General features: G+C 40.4%; 1 protein-coding gene across 6 annotated transcripts in view; it reads right to left on the bottom strand.

Annotated features, from left to right (window-relative positions):
* Nucleotides 1-19691, bottom strand: part of TRERF1 (transcriptional regulating factor 1) — a 96443-nt gene extending 76752 nt beyond the window's left edge. For 3 of the 6 annotated variants that reach the window (XM_060754353.2, XM_067463652.1, XM_060754352.2), the window contains exon 1: nucleotides 19479-19691. The gene's annotated coding sequence lies outside the window, so the exon portion shown is untranslated. Of the gene's footprint in view, nucleotides 1-19084; nucleotides 19260-19478 lie in introns of those variants that run through there. The other 3 variants (XM_060754350.2, XM_060754354.2, XM_067463648.1) reach the window with 2 other exon arrangements.
* Between the last annotated feature and the right edge of the window lie 238 nt (nucleotides 19692-19929).

Here is a 19929-nt window from a genome sequence, read left to right as displayed (position 1 = left end):
CCCAGCTCTAATTCTGGGTTGCTAGGGGAAATGTTCTTGTTTTACCAAAGTCAAAGTCTGGCATGATTAAAAGCCTGGGAGTTAATTTCTCATTAGTCGAAAATAACCTTTGGAACCCCTTCCCTCCCAAGCGATGATATTCAATATTTTTATGAGTTGTTTTGAATTACAGCAAATCATTAATCAGTTTGATGGGGTTAGTACATGGTAACAGAATGCCTCAACTATGCTGGAAAACTGCCAAAGTTTCATTTCCATTTTAGCCTTCTTGGCTGGTAAGTCATAGAGCGCGGCCAAAGCCTAGCAATTAAAAACCCAATTTGTAAGCACCTCTAACCTAATGCCCACCAAACCCTTCCCCGAAGAATGTGTACAGTAATTATGTGCCCGTCACAACCGGCTTCCTCAGCAGTTCGAAAGCCACTGCAGTAAAACGCAAACCAAAAATGGAATAATAAAAGTCAAAGGAACTATTTATGTGAGACTTTCCTCTTACAGTCACACTGTCCATAGAGAAATCATCACATACCTGGTTCACTAGAGTAGAGATTTGAGGTGTCTTCCATATATTTTTTTGTTTTCATTTTTTTCTCCTATTTCATCTCAAAAACCCACACCATAAAAATATCTCACGCAGTTTAAAAGGTCCGTGTAAAAACAAAATACCCCAAAGCTCCAGAGCAGATGAGAACGATGAGCCGTAAATTATCTGTGCTACAATTTGTACGTTCAAAACAATTCATCAAATGCTCACCAGAACAGTCCAGTCTTCATCATTATCCCCCTGGAATTGAAGAAATAGAAAACCCGACAAACTATTTTCAGGAGTAGTTTTGCAAATGTTCTCAAGTCAGGAGTTTCAACTGTGCTCATCCACCTGACTTCAAACATCATCTGAAATACATTCTGCCAGGTCTGTAACTGACATAAAAGCAAGATTGGGCAGTATTTAGACTTTAAAAGATCTACTTCTCATTTTCGTTGTTACAATCATTACAGAGATACTCGCAGAAACACCTCAGCAAGCGAGAGTCCAGAACTGGCAGGTTAGGGAGCTGACCCTAACCCGGAACATCAATCAGTGGCTGATAACAGATGAAAATCTCCCCCCTGGCCACACAGAAGACTGGGCAACTTGGAAGGCGCTAAACAGACTGCTTTCTGGCACCACCAGGTGCAGAGCTAAACTTAAGCAATGGGGCTACGAAGTAGAGTCCACGACATGCGAGTGCGGAGAAGAGCAAACCACAGACCACTTACTACTTTAAGATCATCTGGACTTTAAGATAATCTGGAAAGATCATCAAGGACTTTAAGATCATCTGGAGAGGCCTTGCTCTCGGTCCCGCCATCATCATAAGTACGGTTGGCAGGGAACGAGAGACAGGGCCTTCTCAGTGGTGGCCCTTCGGCTATGGAACGCCCTTCCTAGGGAGATTAGATCAGCTTCCTCGCTCCTATCATTCCGGAAGAATTTTAAGACATGGCTATTTGAGCGGGCATTTGAAAATATAGAGTAACGGATATAATAATGGAATAACTATATGGCGGAACTGGACATTGTTTTAATGATTATCGCTTGAAGTATATTTCATTATAATGTTTGATTTTATTGTTGCTGATGTTTTTTATATTGTATATTGTAATTGTGTCCTTGGTGGCACTGAATTCTTGCCTTGTAAACCGCCTCGAGTCGCCGGAAGGCTGAGAGGGGCGGTATAGAAATGTACTAAATAAATAAATAAATACTACAGTGCAGTCTGAGCCCTTCCAAATGCAGAATGGAGGACCTTCTTATGGCGACACAAGAGGCACTCAAAGTGGTCAGCTTCTGGTCAAAGGAAATTTAGTATAATGCCTAGTTTTAAACTTTTTTTCTGGTTTTTCTATACATTATAATTGTATTCGCAATTCACTTCTGATATGATAAATAAATAAATGCAATTAGAGTATGGTGCAAAAATAAGGATTTAAGGCTAGAGATTTATTTTTCAGTACCAGAACTGGATGGACCTCATATTCCTTCCACATACAAAACCCACTCTTGGTTTTCCTATACTGTCTTCATTTCCACAGTAGCATTTAGGCATTTTGTTACTTCAGTAAAAACACACATAAATCCTTGACAATCTATGGCAAGACCTCCCTTAATCTACTGGTAAATCCAGACCTACCTTCTGCCTACACCTGAGCAGAGCTTGTGTAAGTGGCAGAGACAGTGCAATTGTATCAGTGGCCTAGGTGGATTCTAGCCATTGTAGGTCAATAAAAGTAACACTTACACAAGCTCAGATATTAAGATCATCTGGGGAGGCTGAGCTCTCGGTCCCAGCTCCTTCGCAGGCGCAGTTGGTGAGGACAAGAGACAGGGGCTTCTCAGTGGTGGCCCATCGGCTGTGGAACTCCCTCCCTAGCAAAATCAGGTCAGCTCTCTCTCCTGACCTTTCATAGGAAATTAAAAACATAGCTGTGGGACCAAGCCTTTGGACAGTAATGCAGTGAAATAAGTGAAATTGGAATATGCGCAGTAACGACTGAAATGGTTCATTGGATTATGATGTCAGATTGAATGGTTTTTAATATTTTGTTTTAATGTTGATATGTTTTTAATTTTTCTATTTTAATGCTTACTAGCTGTATCCGCCATGCGTTGCTGTGGCCAACCTACCCTCCTTCTTTCTCTCCTTCCTTCCCTTTTTTTTTATTCTCTCCTTGCTTCCTTCTCTTCCTTTTCCCTTCCTCCCCCCTTTCTTTCCCTTCCTCTTTCTCCCCTTTTTTCCTTCTCTATCTATTCTTGGACTGCAACTCCCAGCAGTCCTCCTGATCAATCGAGCTACCTATCTATCTCTATCTAATCTATCTATCTTATCTATCTGGAGGATTGCTGGGAGTTGCAGTCCAGGAATAGGAAATTGGAAATATGCAGGGATTGGGATGCTATCAAAGAAATCCAAGGAGAAGAAAGCTTGCAGCTTGGAAGCAGTGCATTTTAATCATCCTCCTCTCCTAAAGGGCCTGGTCTAGGGGATGCTGGGAGCTGTAGTCCGGAAGAGTGTAGATATGCTATTGTGTGTTTTGTTGACCAGGGGGAGTCATTTTGCACAAGTGCTGTAGCGTCTTTTTGCTTTTTTGGCTTTTTAAGTCCCTTCCAGCATTTTTCAGAGTTTTTATGAGTGATGGTCTCTTGTTGGCCAGATAGATGTATTGTGTCTAAACTTCGTGTCAATTCGTCCAGTGGTTTTTGAGTTATGTTAAGCCCACAAACGAACATTACATTTTTATTTATATAGATTATTACATATTTGTGTTGTGTGGCATTGAATTAATTCCTATTGTAAGGCCACTCTAAGTCCCCTCCGGGGTGAGAAGGATGGAGTACAAATACAGTAAATATATAAATAAACACTGCCAAGCTCTACCCCTGAAGTAGAGGTTGTACACGCCAGATATATTATTTACATCTTAACAGTGGGGTGCATGCGACTGATTATGCAGGTACAAACATTGCACCTGCAGTGTGAAAATATTATTACACTAATGACAAACAAAATATTTCAATATTTTCACAGTATGCAAAGTAAACCAAAAAAGAGAGGAAGAAATCCGATAATCCCTGATAAACTCTAAATGCCAGTCTGGAGCTTTCGGACTGCACACAACTCATTTCTATAGCAATTTCTTGATGCTCAATGTCTCAGTCACCCCCCTACCTTGCAAAAGTTACTGCCAAACTCTTTAAACTGAATGTTGGTGAAAAAACTTTCCCTCTGATGACAAAGCATAACACATTTTCTAAACGCCCAGACAAAACATAAACTACTGCTGAACGTGGGCAGGTTGCCTTTTCCTCCTGAGAGCAGAGTCACTCCCACCTGACTAGCTATTTGAAGGAAGAATGAGCTACCAGAAATGAAAAGTTATTGGCTGAATGTTGAAATCACCTTACATGATTCCAGTGCATTTCAATTCATACAGTAAACTGTGAGTCATTTTGATAAGAAATTAAGTGACTTTGTGGACATGTATGGACTCGCATGAACTTTTCTGGTTTGTCCACATGCAGATGAGAAAGAAAGGCTGAAACTAAAATTCAACAGTTAAGAATGTATGAATTGCTCCTGTTAGATTCGACATCTTTGGCAGAGCACCCAACAGTTCTGTGGTTTTAAAATTTCACACATTGAATTGTTTGCAATGACATTTTCCACTCCTACATCCATTCATGTCCTCAATATACAAAGCTTTTGGTCAATGTGTGTTGACACGCTTCTCCCATAAGATTCACCCTTAATATCTATGGCACCTTCTACACTGCCACATAAAATCCAGATTATCTGATTTGAATTGGATTATGTAGCACTGTAGACTAATATAATCCAGTTTAAAGCAGATAATGTGGATTATTTGTTTTGACAATCTGGATTATATGGCAGTGTAGACGGGACCTATGTTCCCAGTCTTGCACAATATCTATTTTCTAATTTTATTTATTAATTTAGGTTTTTATATAATATATACCTACATATCCCAAATGCATCAAATCCTGTCTGATCAGGCCAAGTTAGTACTTGGCCCCTTCTAAAAGGCAAAGGTTTCCCCCTGACATTAAATTTAGTCGTGTCTAACTCTGGAGGGTGGTGCTCATCTCCATTTCTAAGCTGAAGAGCCAGCATTATCCCTAAACACCTCCTAGGTCATGTGGCTAGCATGACTGCATGGAGTGCCATTTCCTTCCTGCAGAAGAGGTCCCTATTGATCTACCCACATTTTCATGTTTTTGAACTGCTAGGTTGGCAGAAGCTGGACCTAACAGCAGGAGCTTACCCTGTCCCGCGGATTCGAACCGCTGACCTTTTGATCAGCAAGTTCTGCAGCTTAGTGGTTTAACCTGCTGATCCACCATGGCCCCATAGGTCCCTTCTATACTGCCATATAATCCAGATTATCAAAGCAGATAGAATCATAGAATCATAGAGTCAGAGGAGACCTGGTGGGTCATCCAGTTCAACCCCCTGCCAAGAAGGAGGAAAATCACATTCAAAGCACCCCTGACAGATGGCCATCCAGCCTCTGCTTAAAACCATCCATAGAAGGAGCCTCCACCACACTCCGGGGCAGAGAGTTCCACTGCTGAACAGCTCTCAGAGTTAGGAAATTCTTCCTAATGTTCAGGTGGAATCTCCTTTCCTGTAGTTTGAAGCCATTGCTCTGTAACCCAGTCTCCAGGGCAGCAGAAAACAAGCTTGCTCCCTCCTCCCTATGACTTCTCTTCTTAGGACTAAACATGCCTAGCTCTTTAAGCCGCTCCTCATGGGGTTTGTTCTTCAGACTCTTAATCATTTTGGTCACCCTCCACATTATCGGCTTTGAACTGGATTATATGACTCTATGCTGCTATATAATCCTGATTTTATATGGCAGTGTCGAAGGGGCCTTAGAAAGAAAACTATTAAGGAAAACCAGGTGATGCAGGCTACATTCAAAGCAAGACAACAGCAAACATTCTCTGAATAAACATTGCCAGGAAATCATATAATAGTGTTGCTATAAGACAGAGCTGACTTGAAGGCATGTAACAACCAATATTAATAATGCTAAAGTAATAAAAGCCTATAGCACTTTAGCATTGTAATTTTTACACAGATACAGAAAGCTTTGATCTGGTAACTGGAACTGGAATGATTATATTTATTTATTTATTTATTTATACTCTGCTTTTCTCTCCTGGTTGAGACCCAATAGTATATCTAAGTTACCGTCTTTCACATTATTGGTATTTTCTATTTTTAAGTTTCTATTTTTTTCTCTTAGCTTTTCTCATTAGTCATAATGATAACACACTATTATCACAATAGGACTACAAGTCTAAAAAAGCGAGGCAGGAGCTGAACATTCAATTCTGCGAACCAGAAATATAATATAATGAGGGAACAAAGGTCAGCAGGAAACCTCAAAGACACCCAATTCAAAATGTCATCAGTGTAACCACCAAAAATATATCAGGAGGAACCAAGGCAATGGATACTGACATGTGATAGTTATCCTGATGTGTTTCAGAAACTCCCACACTGAACAAAAGGCACCCATTCCCTGCAGTGAGCATAAAAAGAAGAAGAAGAAAGAAACAGGAAGAATGCTGTATCAATGTTCAAAAACCCAATCTTATCTATATATAAAAATGCTCTGTTCATTTGGAGTGACATCATAACTCAAAAACCACTGGACGAATTGCCACCAAATTTGGCCACAAGACACCCACTAACCCAAGGAGCGACCATCAGTCAAAAACATGGATTTTGGTGGGCACTGACTGAGTTTTGAAGTTGTAGTTCACCTACATCCAGAGAGCATTGTGGACTCAAACAGTGATGGATCTGGATCAAATACTCGATATGCCCAAATGCGAAGACTGGTGGAGTTTGGGGAAAATAGACCTTGTCATTTGGGAGTTGTAGTTGCTGGGATTTATAGTTCACCTACAATCAAAGAGCATTCTTAACCTCACCAACGATTGAATTGGGCCAAACTTCCCACACAGAACCCTGATGACCAACAGAAAATACTGTGTTTTCTGGTGGTTTGGCGACCCTTCTGACACCCCCTTGCGACCCCCGGGTTGAGAAATGCTGCTTTAAGTCCAATTCCCTTCACCAGGGCAAGAAAACAGAATCAAAGCCCTCCTGACAAAGAGCCAACCAGCCAAAGATATAGATAGATGTATATGATTCACACACACACACACACACACAATATGTATATGACAGATATAGTATCCCAGTTTTGAAAGGGACCCCTAAAGAAGGACAATTATATGTTGCATGTTCCAGAGTAGGCAAGCCAGACAATCTCTACATCAACACTGACAAAGAAACAAAGAAACAACAAGAAATACTGTTTACTCACAAGCATAAAGAAATTACATATATTAGAAGCCAACACTTTCTCATTACTTTATTTTCCAGATCATCGGACTGGGCCACAGCAACACGTTGCAGGGAATGGCTAGTACACCTATAATATCTACCAAAACTTAGGGCATATATACACAGAAGAGATGCTAATGTCAGGGGTGATTTGAATGCAATATTCCTGCTTCTTGGCAGGGGGTTGGACTGGATGGCCCATGAGGTCTCTTCCAACTCTTTGATTCTATGATTCTATGGCAAAGATAAAATTCCCATTGTTTCTTCTAAGGATGCATCTATATCAGGCATTGGTAAGCTCAGCCCCTCCAGGTATTTTGGACTTCAACTCCCACAATTCCTAACAGCCTACTGGATGTTATAAATTGTGGGAGTTGAAGTCCAAAATACCTGGAGGGCCAAAGTTTGCCCATGCCTAATCTACACTATAGGATTAATGCAATTTGACACTTTAACTGCCATTGCTCAATGCAATGGATTCGTGAAAGTTGTAGTTTTTAGCCTTCCCTGCCAACAAGTGTTGATGCCTCACCAAACTACAAATTGCAGGATACTACAGCAATCAGCCATGGCAGTGAAAGTGGTGTCAAACTGCATTGACCCTACAATGTAGATGAAACCTAAGATGGACAAACTAAAAGACTATTTCAAAGGCTAAACAATTTTATATAATCTCACATAATTGCACACGAAAAGTTAACATTTCCATGAGATATGTTTTGAAGTCTAAACAGTCTAATATATTTCCACACAATTTTATACAAGTCTGCTCAGAAGCAAAAACGTAAATATGTTCATGAATATACAGCTGCTGGTTCAGACGCAATGGCAAATTACAATTCTGATATTCCATGAATGGGCTTCAGGCTGTTGTGTTCCCCAAATTTCATAATATACCCAGACCAATCTATTAATATAATTAAAGATTAGGAATGAAATGTGGTTTTGCTGGAAAAAATCAAGACTACATACTATCATTGCAAACAGCTCAGGGCATTCAGTTCTGCCATGCCTCTAATATTCATTCTAAGCTGGATACCCAACAGTAGTCAATGGGATTACTTTATAAATTTGCATGTATTTAAAATGTACATGCTAATGAACACTGGCGTTCCCTTCTTCACCTAGAGGCATGGGCCTATTTACAAGCCCTTAAGTTAAATGCAGTCTAAAAATGTACCTGCACTGCATGTATTTACCAACTAAATTCAAATGCCAACTCACATCCAGCGTATACTCTATAATTTGTATCTTGCCTAGTTGTATCAGGCAGGAATACAAACATGGAAAATGAATGTAACACTGATACTTAGGATGTATCTCTAGTGTAGAATTAATATAGTTTGACAGCACTTTAACTGCCATAGTTCAATCGTATGGGATCCTGGGACTAGTAGTTTAGTGAGGCATGAGCATTCTTTGGCCGAGAAAGCTAGACCTTGGAAAACTACAACCCCTATGGCCCCAAAGCATTATGTCCATGCAATGAAAGTTGTATCAAACTGCATTACTGTTACAATATAGATAAGTGATTCCCAACCTGTGGTCCATAGTCCGCAAGAACTAAAATATGGTCCATGACCTCACCATTACTACGCTATTGCAATGAGAGAAACCAGTCTTGCAAAACCTTCTTAATAGTGACGAGGCTTATTAAATATGATTTTCTGAGGGCGAGCAGATGGTGACTACTGGATGGCGTAAGTTCTGTATCAGAAACTAGAGCTGATGTGATCTATCCAAAGCAATTTTCTAAATCAATACCCCAAATAACCAAACCAAATCTAAAGTCGAGCAAAAATTGATTCGTAACCCTTTTGGTACTAATGTTGGAGAGTTCCTAATCAAAGTGGTCCCTGGTCAAAAAAAGGTTGGGAACCACTGGTACAGATGCACAACAACAAAATAAATCTAACAGTTATAAAGTTGGATATGGCCTTGTAACCATCTGCTTGATGTTTGGCATCCAAAGCTGCTACCCAGTCTCTGTTTGAAAGCAAATGAAGAACACCGCCTTTCTCAAGCTATTGGCTATTAAAGGTATTTAACAGATATTGCCACATCTGTTCTTAGTCTGCTCTTCTCCATGATGAACATATCCACCTCCAAGAAACATTAATAAAGGGTGTATTTTCAATTTGCTTACATAGTTCTTGGTGTCTAGAGGTGCATCTACACTGTAAAATAAATGCAGTTTAGCACAACTTTAACTGCCAAGGCTCACTCTGTGGAACTGAATGTTGCAATTGCAGTTTTACAAGGTCTTTAGTCTTCCATGTCAGAGTGCTGGTGCCCCAACAAACTACAACTTCCGGGGCTCCACAGCACTGAGACATGTGGTGGATCAAGTGGTATCAAGCTGCATACATTCCACAATGTAGAATGGTTCGAGCCCAACTTATGTCTCTGATCGCATCTCCCGATATGAGCCTGCTCGAACTCAATGATCTGCCAGAGAGGCCCTACTCTTGGTCCCACCGCCATCTCAGGTGCGGTTGGTGGGAACAAGAGAGAGGGCCTTCTCAGCGGTGGCTCCCCAGCTTTGGAATGCTCTCCCTGAGGACATCAGCATGGCTCCCTCCCTCAGGAGGCAAGTAATAACCTTTCTCTGGAAGGAAGCTTTTGGGAAGGCAATGGGTAACTGTGTGAAATGGCTATTGGACTCAACTATGGCAATGAGACGGAATTCGCTTTATAGCTGGTTTTAATGTAACTGATTTTAATATGATTGTGATATTGTTTATCATGTTTTACACATTGCCATTTTAATTTCTGTATTTACGAGTTTATGTATTTTCTATTAGAATTGTATTATGTTGGACGGCATCAATTCGTTGCCAAATGTTTGCCACTCTGAGTTGTCAGTGAGGGAGAGAGGGCGGGATATAAAACGAAGTAAATAAATAGACACATCCTCAGACCATATACAGAGTTCTAGTTGAGGCCTTTACACTATTTTTGCTTCAGAAAAAAACATATTTAATGGGTTCACACCCACCCCAACAACTTTATTTTACCGAAGTGCAGATGACCAACATGCACAATTTGTTTTGTTAAATTGTCACCATCTCACCACATCCACATTAATCCTTTTTCCCCTTTAAATAAAAAACACACAAATTAAATTAATGTCAGCTTCCTTTCACATTCATCTATATTTACATTTCTTTTTTCATACAAACCACACTTGCAAAATAAATTTTGCAAAATTATTTAATGTATACTAATGTCGAGATTGTTCCTTATGAGGAAACTATGTTAAGTGCTGCACAAAGTAAGCAGTTAATTTTCATATGGAAATCTTTCTCCAAAGAAGGTTAAGTCTGGGGTGAATGTGCACGACTTGCTGCACCCAATGCAAGTATTTGTTAAGGCTGCAAGGACAGAAAGAGCCACTTCCTCACTGAAAGCAGGGAAGGGCCTCTCCTTCCTTCTTGAGGAATGGCACAGGATGGGAGAGAGGTCATTACTGATGTGTTTATATAAATATATGAAAACAGTGAAACTGGTCATTGCGTACACGGTCTAAGAGCTGAGGCTACATAAAGCCCAGTGCATTACTGAAAACATTTTTTCAAATGCTGCTATTAGATGAAATTTAACTCAAATTGAGCAGCTGTCAATCTGCTCTACAGGAACAATATCAAACCTTGGGGCTTTTTTCTGCATCTATATCAGGCATGGGCAAACTTTGGCACTCCAGGTGTTTTGGACTCCAACTCTCACAATTCCTAACAGCAAGTAGGCTGCTAGGAATTGTGGGAGTTGGGAGTCCAAAACACTTGGAGGGTCAAAGTTTGCCCATGCCTGATCTACACTGTCGAATTACTGCTGCAGTTTGAAACCACATCAACAGCTATGGCTCAAAGCTATGGAATCCAGGGATCTCCAGTTTGGTTTAGATCGTGTGACATTTCAAGTCCCATGATTCCATAGCACTGAGCCACAGCAGCTAAAGTGATATCAAACTGCATTAATTCTACAGTGTAGATGCACCACTAGTCCGAGGTCTGTGAGGCTAAGCATATACTAATGAATAATAATAGCATTTGAGTTGAGAATTGCAAAAGGCAGGTGCAGATGCATTGCTAGATCCCCAATGATTTGCAAGGATTCAGTTTAATAATAGCAGTAAAATGATCACTCCCTTTCATATTTGGATTCCTACTGCAAATTATACTATTGAAATTGGAAGATCTTGGCTCAAAGAAGAGTAGATGCAGAAGGCCTGTATATTTTGTTCTGTTTCTGACACTACAGAAACAGAAACCTACAGAACAGATCTTGTTTCGTAACTCGGGGACTGCCTTTACTGAATTCTAAAATTCCAGATAAAGGATGTTCATAAAATTTGGTAAATGGAGCTGAAATACGGGCAAAGAAGAGTGGTTCAAGATATTTCAGTTAACTTTTGATGCAAAATTAGCAATATGTACATGTGAAATTAACAAACAAAGAAGCCCCACATAAGTACACAGAAAAAAATATTACGCTTCTAGAGATTAGTCCGAGGAATCACTTCAGCACTGGGTGTGTGTCAATTGAAAACAACCTGTTTTATCCACACCTGTGACTGCATTTTATAAATTTTAATGTTTTATTATGTAATTATGTGTGTGCATGATTGTAATTTTATGGTTCCATTTTTTTTTAGATCTATGTATTGTTTATATGCGGTCCTTCGCTGCACTTTGTTAGCTGTCCCGAGTTCCTTCGGAGAGATGGTAGTGGGGTAGAAATAAAATTATTATTATTATTATTATTATTATTATTATTATTATTTGAAACAAAACAAGATTAGTACAAAGCAAATAAGATCACTATGCTATTACTATTATTATTATTATTACTACTACTACTACTACTATTATTATTATTATCATAAACATAACAAGATGAGTCCACAGCAAACACTCTGCTGGCTGTTGTATTGAATCACACGTCGGACACTTCCCAAGTGTCTAAGATTGTGTGATGTATTGGCAAATAATGCGTGCAGATCCCTGTAAGATGGCCTTTTGCAGCTGGCATATGGTAATCTTGTCAGAGCCAATTGTGTTTAAGTGCAGGGCAAGGTCTTTAGGCACTGCACCCAGTGTGCCGATCACCACTGAGACCACCTTTATTGGCTTGTGCCACAGTCTTTGCAGTTCATTCTTTAAATCCTCATATCATGTCAGCTTTTCCAGTTGTTTCTCTTCAATCCTGCTGTCACCTGGGATTGCAACATCGACAATCCATACTTTGTTTTTTAACACGATTGTGAGGTCAGGAGTATTGTGCTCTAGAACTCTGTCTGAATTCTGAAGTCCCAGAGGAGTTTGATGTGTTCATTTTTTGTAACTTTTTCTGGCTTGTGATCCCACCAGTTAGTTGTCGCAGGCAGATGGTATTTGTGGCACAAGTTCCAATCTGAGCAACGGTGTTATGCCTCTGCTTGTAGTCTGTCTGCGCGATCTTCTTGCAGCAGCTGAGGATGTGATCTCTCGTTTCATCTGCTTCCTTGCGGAGTCTACACTTAGGATCTGTCGTCGACTTTTCAATTCTGGCTTTGATGGCATTGGTTCTAATGGCTTGTTCTTGGGCTACCAGAATCAGGCCCTCCGTCTCCTTTTTCAAAGTTCCATTTGTGAGCCACAACCATGTTTTTTCTTTGTCAATTTGGCTCTCAATATTTTTCAGGAACTGTCCACGGAGAGCCTTCTTTTGCCAGTTTTCTCTTCTGCTCTGGATTGTGTTTTTACGGTATTCACTCTTTGTCTTTTGCACTTGAAGCAGTTTACTACTATTCACTTCCTTCAGTGTTGGTTCTTGACTGCCTTTCACATAATCTGTCAGTGCATGTTTCTTTTCTTCTACTGCTTGTTTCACTTGCAGAAGCCCTCTGATTATTACAATTATTATTACAATTATTATTATTATTATTATTATTATTATTATTATATTGAGCTTCTTCTTGGGCCAAGCATGACTTTTTTCCCCTCCAAATCCGTAAAATTATCCCTCTCTCTTTTGCTTTTCACACATACCAAGTAAGGAAGTCTGGAGGAAAATCCTATTTCCCTTGACTGTTGCAGGCAAGCAAACACAGCTACAGTGCAGACACACTGCTGCAATACAACAAAAGTCTGTGCTTCTCTATCTTTCCTTTACCGTTTGCCTTTTAAGGATGCTGGTAAAAAGAAGTCCAGCTAGACTGGAGAAGGAAGAGGAAATGGGAAGTCGGTTGGGCACAAAAAGTTTTTGTAAAAAGAAGTTTCCTTGTCAGCGGTTTTAATTGATGTATGGTTGGCTATACCACACAGAGGGATTCATTAGGCCATTTGCTTTGCCCAGACATGTAAGGACAAAAGATGAGTCCAGAGACATAAGAATGAAATTTCATGAACAGATCGAATAGTTATAATTGTGAGTTGTGATCCAAACGGCCACGGTAAAACCACTAGCTGCAGGAAAAGCTGCTTGTGTGTGTGTGTCAGGAGCAACTTGAAAAACTACAAGTCGCTTCTGGTGTGAGAGAATTGGCAGTCTGCAAGGACACTGCCCGTGGGTGCCTGGATGTTTTGCTGTTTTACCATCCTTGTGGGAGGCTTCTCTCTTGTCCCCGCATGGGGAGCTGGAGCTGACAGAGGGAGCTCATCCACGCTCTCCCCGAATTTGAACCTCCGACCTGTCGATCTTCAGTCCTGCTGGCACAAGGGTTTAACCCATTGCACCACCGGGGTCTCCAGGAAAAGCTGCTGAGTGGAGGGTTAGCGGTTCAAAGCTGCAAATCGGGGTGAGCTCCTGACTGTCAGCCCTAGCTTCTACCAATCTAGCATTTCAAAAGCATGCAATATGAGAAGATCAATAGGTACTGCCTCGGGGGGAAGGTAAAAGGGTGTCCCATGCAGATGTCTACAACAGAAGGCTCTTTGGCATGGAAAATGGAACAACCTCCCCATGGCCAGAGTTGAGCATTGCCTCCAGACGCAAGAGATGAAAAATGGGGAAGGCCTTTACCTGATCTGTGTATTGTATGTCATTGTTTGTTGTGTAAAAGGCACTGAATGCTTGCCTATATGTGTACTGTAATCAGCTCTAAGTCCCTCCGGGGAGATAAAGCGGAATATGTATTATTATTATTATTATTATTATTATTATTATTATTATTGCTCCTGAAACTAGAACATGAACCAATCAAGTTGCAAAAGAGAGATTCAACCTACACACAGGAGGAACTTGTTTTTTTACTATAAGAATTGTTTAGTAGTGGAACAGATTGCTTCATAGGTTGATGACTTAAATGGCCCTTGTGGCCCCTTCCAACATTGTGCATCTACAGGTTCAAGATCTTGTGAAACTACAACTTCCAGGATTCCACAGCACTGAGCCATCACAGTTCAATAGGTGTCAAACTGCATTCATTCCACATTGTAGATGCACTCTATGATTCTATAAAAGGCATGGACAAACTTCAGCCCTCCACGTGTTTTGGACTTCAACTCCCACAATTCCTAACAGCAGGTTGTTGAATTGGATCACACGTCGGACACTTCCCAAGTGTCTAGGACTGTGTGATGTATCAGCGAATAATGTGTGCAGATCCCAGTAAGGTGGCCTTTTGCAGCTGGCAGATGGTAATTTTGTCAGTACCGATTGTGTTTAAGTGCAGGCCAAGGTCTTTAGGCACTGCATCCAGTGTGCCGATCACCACTGGGACCACCCTGACTGGCTTGTTGTTGTTGTTGTTATTATTATTTACCACTTTTTGGTCCCTGAAAAAGATTCAGAACATATAAAGTCCTGAAAATACAAGCATTCAACTTGAACTATGAGCTGGGGTGCATCTAGACCAAGCATGGGCAAACTTTAGCCCTCCAGGTGTTTTGGATTCCAACTCCCACAATTCCTAACAGCCAGTGTTACTCAATTGGTAAAGGAATCAAATCAATGGGTAGTAATTAGTTAAATAGCAGCACAGGTTCTGAAGGCAGGAGAACGCCACTTTTTCCCCCAGGAGGTGAGAGTTTCCTACAAAACAACAGATGCCTCTGCAAACATGGGGCTCTGCAGCCAGAATTTTCTATGTAAAGCATTTGATTTGAAAATAATTTGTTTTTAAAGAGAAAATAATTGCTGACTGGTTAATTAGGGGCAATCTTTTCTATAACAACCAAAAAACCAAACTGATTATCACGGTAAGTTGTTATGGCCCTAAAACAGAGTTTCTCAAATTGGAGAGTCAGGACCCTGGGGGGGGGGGGGGGTCACGAGGGAGTGTCACCAAAAACCACCAGAAAACACAGTATTTTTGTTTGTCATGAGGGTTCTGTGTGGGAAGTTTGACCCAATTCTATCATTAGTAGGGTTCAGAATGTTCTTTGATTGTAGATGAACTACAAATCCCAGCAACTACAACTCTCAAATGTCAAGGTCTATTTTCCTCAAACTCCACCAGTGTTCACATCTGGACATATTGAGTATTTGTACCAAGTTTGGTCCAGATCCATCACTGTTTGAGTCCACAGTGCTCCCTGGATGTAGGTGAACTACAACTCCAAAACTCAATGCCCACCAAACCCTTCCAGTATTTTCTGTTGTCACGGGAGTTCTGTGGGCCAAGTTTGGTTCAATTCAATTATTGATGGAGTTCAGAATGCTCTTTGATTGTACGTGAACTATAAATCCCAGCAACTACAACTCCAAAATAACAAAATCAATTCCCACCCCCCAAGCCCCACCAGTATTCAAATTTGGGCATATTGGATATTTGTGCAAAATTTCGTCCAGTGAATAAAAATGCATCCTGCATATCAGATATTAACATTATGATTCATAAAAGTAGCAAAATTACAGTTATAAATTAGCAACAAAAATAATTTTATGGTTGGGGATGACCACAACATGAGGAACTGTACTAAGGGGTCACGGCATTAGGAAGGTTGAGAAACACTGGCCTAAAACATACACCCCTTGACTCTGAGGATGCATTTACACTGTAGAATTAATGCAGTTTGATTCCACCTTACATGCAATGTCTCAGTGCTATGGAATACTGGGAGTTGTAGTTTGGAGAAGCCCCAGTATTTGGCAAAAAAGGCTAAAGACTTTCAAAAGCTATTAAACTGGTGCCAAACTGAATTAGTTCTACAGTGACTATGCACCCATAATCATGCCTGGATACTGTCCCTGTAACGTGTGAAATGATCTTGAGTCTTGATTCCTCAAAAAAAAGGGGCAGTATCAGTATTTGACATCTTCCACTCCAGTTTTTATTTCATGTAATGAAACAAAAACCTCTCTAATATTATTTTCCTGAGTTTTCAAGAGTACAACCTGACTCATCTTTTGGTTTTTCTTGTTTCCTTTTTATTTATTTTATTTTTTTCAAAGTGCATCCATTTTACTTTAAGCGTCTCTTTTGCTTTTGCAGCATGCGAAACAGCAGGCGCCATGGGGAGAGAAAAAGCATGGCTTAGGGAGTGGCCAACATGCAAATCTCTCTTTTCCCAAGTCCCCACTGCTTGCAAACAGGTAAGGCAGCATGGTCTCACAGCCACACAAATGGTCACTTGCCACATCGTATAAAAACCTTGGGATGCAAAGCACTATACATTCAAATATCACCCCCTTCTCCCCTCTCATGGACACATGTTTGTTTGGTTGTTGCAGCAAAAGGCTTTCTCCCAGATCCCCTTCTAACTTTGCATAAACATTAATACACATACACATACACATACATATATTTCAGAATCAGCCAGTCTGTTTTCTTATTATTTTCCTGCACAATATATCTTTGTGTATATATATATTAAAACCTGCCTATTTCCTTGCTCCTTTCCTGCTTGCAAGATATGTAAATGTATGTTTTCAAACTGCCAGTTCCACTTTTCTTGCTCTTTTCCTGCTTGCAGCATATATATGTGTATATATATAAATGTATATATATTGTTTTAAAACTCTCCCTTTTCCTGCTTGTCGTATATGTATGCATGTATGTATAAATGTATAGAATTTTAAAACTCCCAGTTTTATTGCTCTTTTCCTGCTTGCAGTATGTGTGTGTGTGTGTGTGTGTGTATAAAGTATATAGATTGTTTAAAAACAGCCAATCCCTTTTCCTGTTTGTAGCATATATACGTGTATGTATAAATGTATAGAATATGAGAACTCAGTCCAGTTTTCTTGCTCTTTTCCTGCTTGCAGCATATATGTGTGTATATGTATAAATGTATATAAATTGTTTAAAAACAGCCAGTCCCCCTTTTGCTGCTTGTAGCATATATACGTCTGTGTAAATATATAGAATTTGAAAACTCAGTCCCAGATTTTTTGCTCTTTTCCTGCTTGCAGGAGATATGTGTGTGAGTGTGTATATTCATAGCATTTATTTAGTTATTCAAAAACCAGGAAGTCTGCTTGTGTGCGTGTATGTATAAATGTATAGAATTTTAAAACTCAGTCCCAGTTTTGCTCTTTTCTTGCCTGCAGCATGTGTATATGTATAAATGTATAGATTGGTTAAAAACAGCCAGTTCCCCTTTTCCTGCTTGTAGCATATATACGTGTGTGTATATATAAATGTATAGAATTTGAAAACTCAGTCCCAGTTTTCTTGCTCTTTTCCTGCTTGCAGGATATGTGTGTGTGTATATATATGTGTGTGTAGGTAAAGGCTGTCCCCTGACATTAAGTCCAGTCATGTCAGACTCTGAGGGTTGGTGCTCATCAACATTTCTAAGTTGAAGAGCCAGTGATGTCCACAGACACTTCCAAGGTCATGTGACCAGCATGACTGCATGGAGCGCCGTTATGTGTATGTATGTATAAATGTATCAAATTTGAAAACTCAGTCCGTTTTATTGCTTTTTCTGCTTGCAGATGTGTCTGCATATATATGTATATATGTACATGCGTTTATATAATATATATATATACATGTACATAACATGTATTTATTCAAAAACCTGCAAGTTTGTTTTCTTGTTCTTTTCAAATTTGAAAATGCAGTCCCAGCTTTATTGCTCTTTTCCTGCTTGCAGATGTGTGTGCATATATGTGTGTATATGTATATGTGTGTGTGTGTGTATATATATACACACACACACACATACATACACATATATACATGTACATAATACTTATTTATTCAAAAACCTGGAAGTTTGTTTTCTTGTTCTTTTTCTGCTTGCATCATATTGAAAACTGCCAGTCCCAGTTTTGTGGCTCTTTTCCTGTTTGCAGCACATGTGTGTGTATGCATATATTGCATGTATATATGTGTGTGTGCGCATATGTATATGTGTGTGTGTGAATTTTAACAACAGCTGGTCTGTTTCCTAGTTCTTTTCTTGCTTGTAGCATATATATTGGTGTGTGTATGTATGTATATGTCCATATATATATATATATATATATATATATATATGGTTAGCAGCAACTTGTATAGGAAATTTTTGAACATTGCGACATTGGATTTACCTGGCTGGATCTTGGTTTTAGTGGCACGTTATTTTATTATTAATTCGTTATTGTACTGTATAATGTTTTAAATTGAGTTTTACAGTTTTAATTGAAATTTTTATTGTATATGTTGATAGCATCATTGATGCTTACGTGAGGCTGCCCTGAGTCCCTTTTGTGGGGAAAAGGGCGGGGTAGAAATGAATGAAAGAAATATATAATAAATAGTTAAAGGTTTAAGTTTTCCTCTGACACTAAGTCCAGTCGTGTCCGACTCTGGGATGTAGTGCTCATCTCCATTTCTAAGCTGAAGAGCCGGCGTTGTCCATAGACACCTCCAAGGTCATGTGGCCAGCATGACTGCATGGAATTATCTATCTAACTATCTATCTATAGGCCGCACCTACACTGCCATAAAATGCAACTTGAAACTGCATTATATGGTCAGTGTAGACCCATCTATGCATTTAAACTACATTAGGGGGGGTCTTCACTGGCTATAATGCTGTTCCAAACTGCATGGCATGGGCAGTGTAGATCCTAGGCTAAGTTTCCTCGCCCTTTTCCTGCTTGCAGCATGGGAGGGCCTCGCCTTCCTCGGTCCTTCATACCGAAAGTGAGCTGCAAACTTAATCACCACCAAAAAAAGAAAGAGGGGGGGGAAAAAGTAAGTTGAGCTGGTGGTCACCATGCAAGTTGCCAAAAGGTTTGCCTACCTGGTGCCAAGCTGCAACAAGTGCATGTAGGTAGGGTCCCAGATCAGGGGAGGTGCCAATGCCCAAAAATAAAAATAATAAAACCAAACTGCGGTGTGTTTCTCTTTTGACACCCATCGGTTTTAATTTACTGTGCTGCTGCTGTTCCTGCTGCTGCTGCTGCAATGGGACTCGGGTCCTGCTTTGCTCAGGCTGTAAACACAGATCGCTCCGCCAGCCAGGAAATACAGGCTGAGAACCGACTCCCCACCCCACCCCCCAATTAAAAAAACCCCTGCCTTTTCCCCCTCTCCCTCCTCACACTGCACGAGAGACATTGCAATGACTGTATGGGAGGGAGAAGGGGAGAAAAAGAGAGAGAGAGAGAGCTTAAACTCAAGGTAGCTGGACTTACCTTGTGCATGAAATGCCAGGCATGCCTCTCTTGGCAGAAGGGGCCACTTCCAGCCTGGAGCAGCCTCCCCCTCCTCGGGTTGCAAAATCCTGATGTCAGCAAAACGCTGTCAAATTATTATATATTTTTTTCGCGCAAAAGACGAGGAAAGGGAGGAAGGGGGAGGGAGAGAAAAGCAGAAGCAAAAAAAAAAAAAAAGTGGGAGGAGGCTGGAGGAGGAGGAGAAGCAAAAATGGTCGGATCCCTCCGCCGAGATGGGTCTGCTCCTGAGTTTGCAAAGCAGGAAGTAAACAGTGGCAGAGAGGCAGCAGGACCACCCACTGAGGCCCAACTAGGGGGCCACCTGCTCTGGGCAAAGGAAGGCCCTGCAAAAGAGTTGGTGGCTCCACTGCAAAATAATAGTAATAAAGGGAGAGGGTTTGGATTGCCCCAGTTTTTCCTCTCCATGGTT

Source organism: Anolis sagrei, chromosome 1 (genome assembly GCF_037176765.1).
Source record: "Anolis sagrei isolate rAnoSag1 chromosome 1, rAnoSag1.mat, whole genome shotgun sequence".
In the NCBI taxonomy this organism is placed as follows: Eukaryota; Metazoa; Chordata; class Lepidosauria; order Squamata; family Dactyloidae; genus Anolis; species Anolis sagrei.
This window is presented reverse-complemented; position numbering and strand designations above follow the sequence as displayed.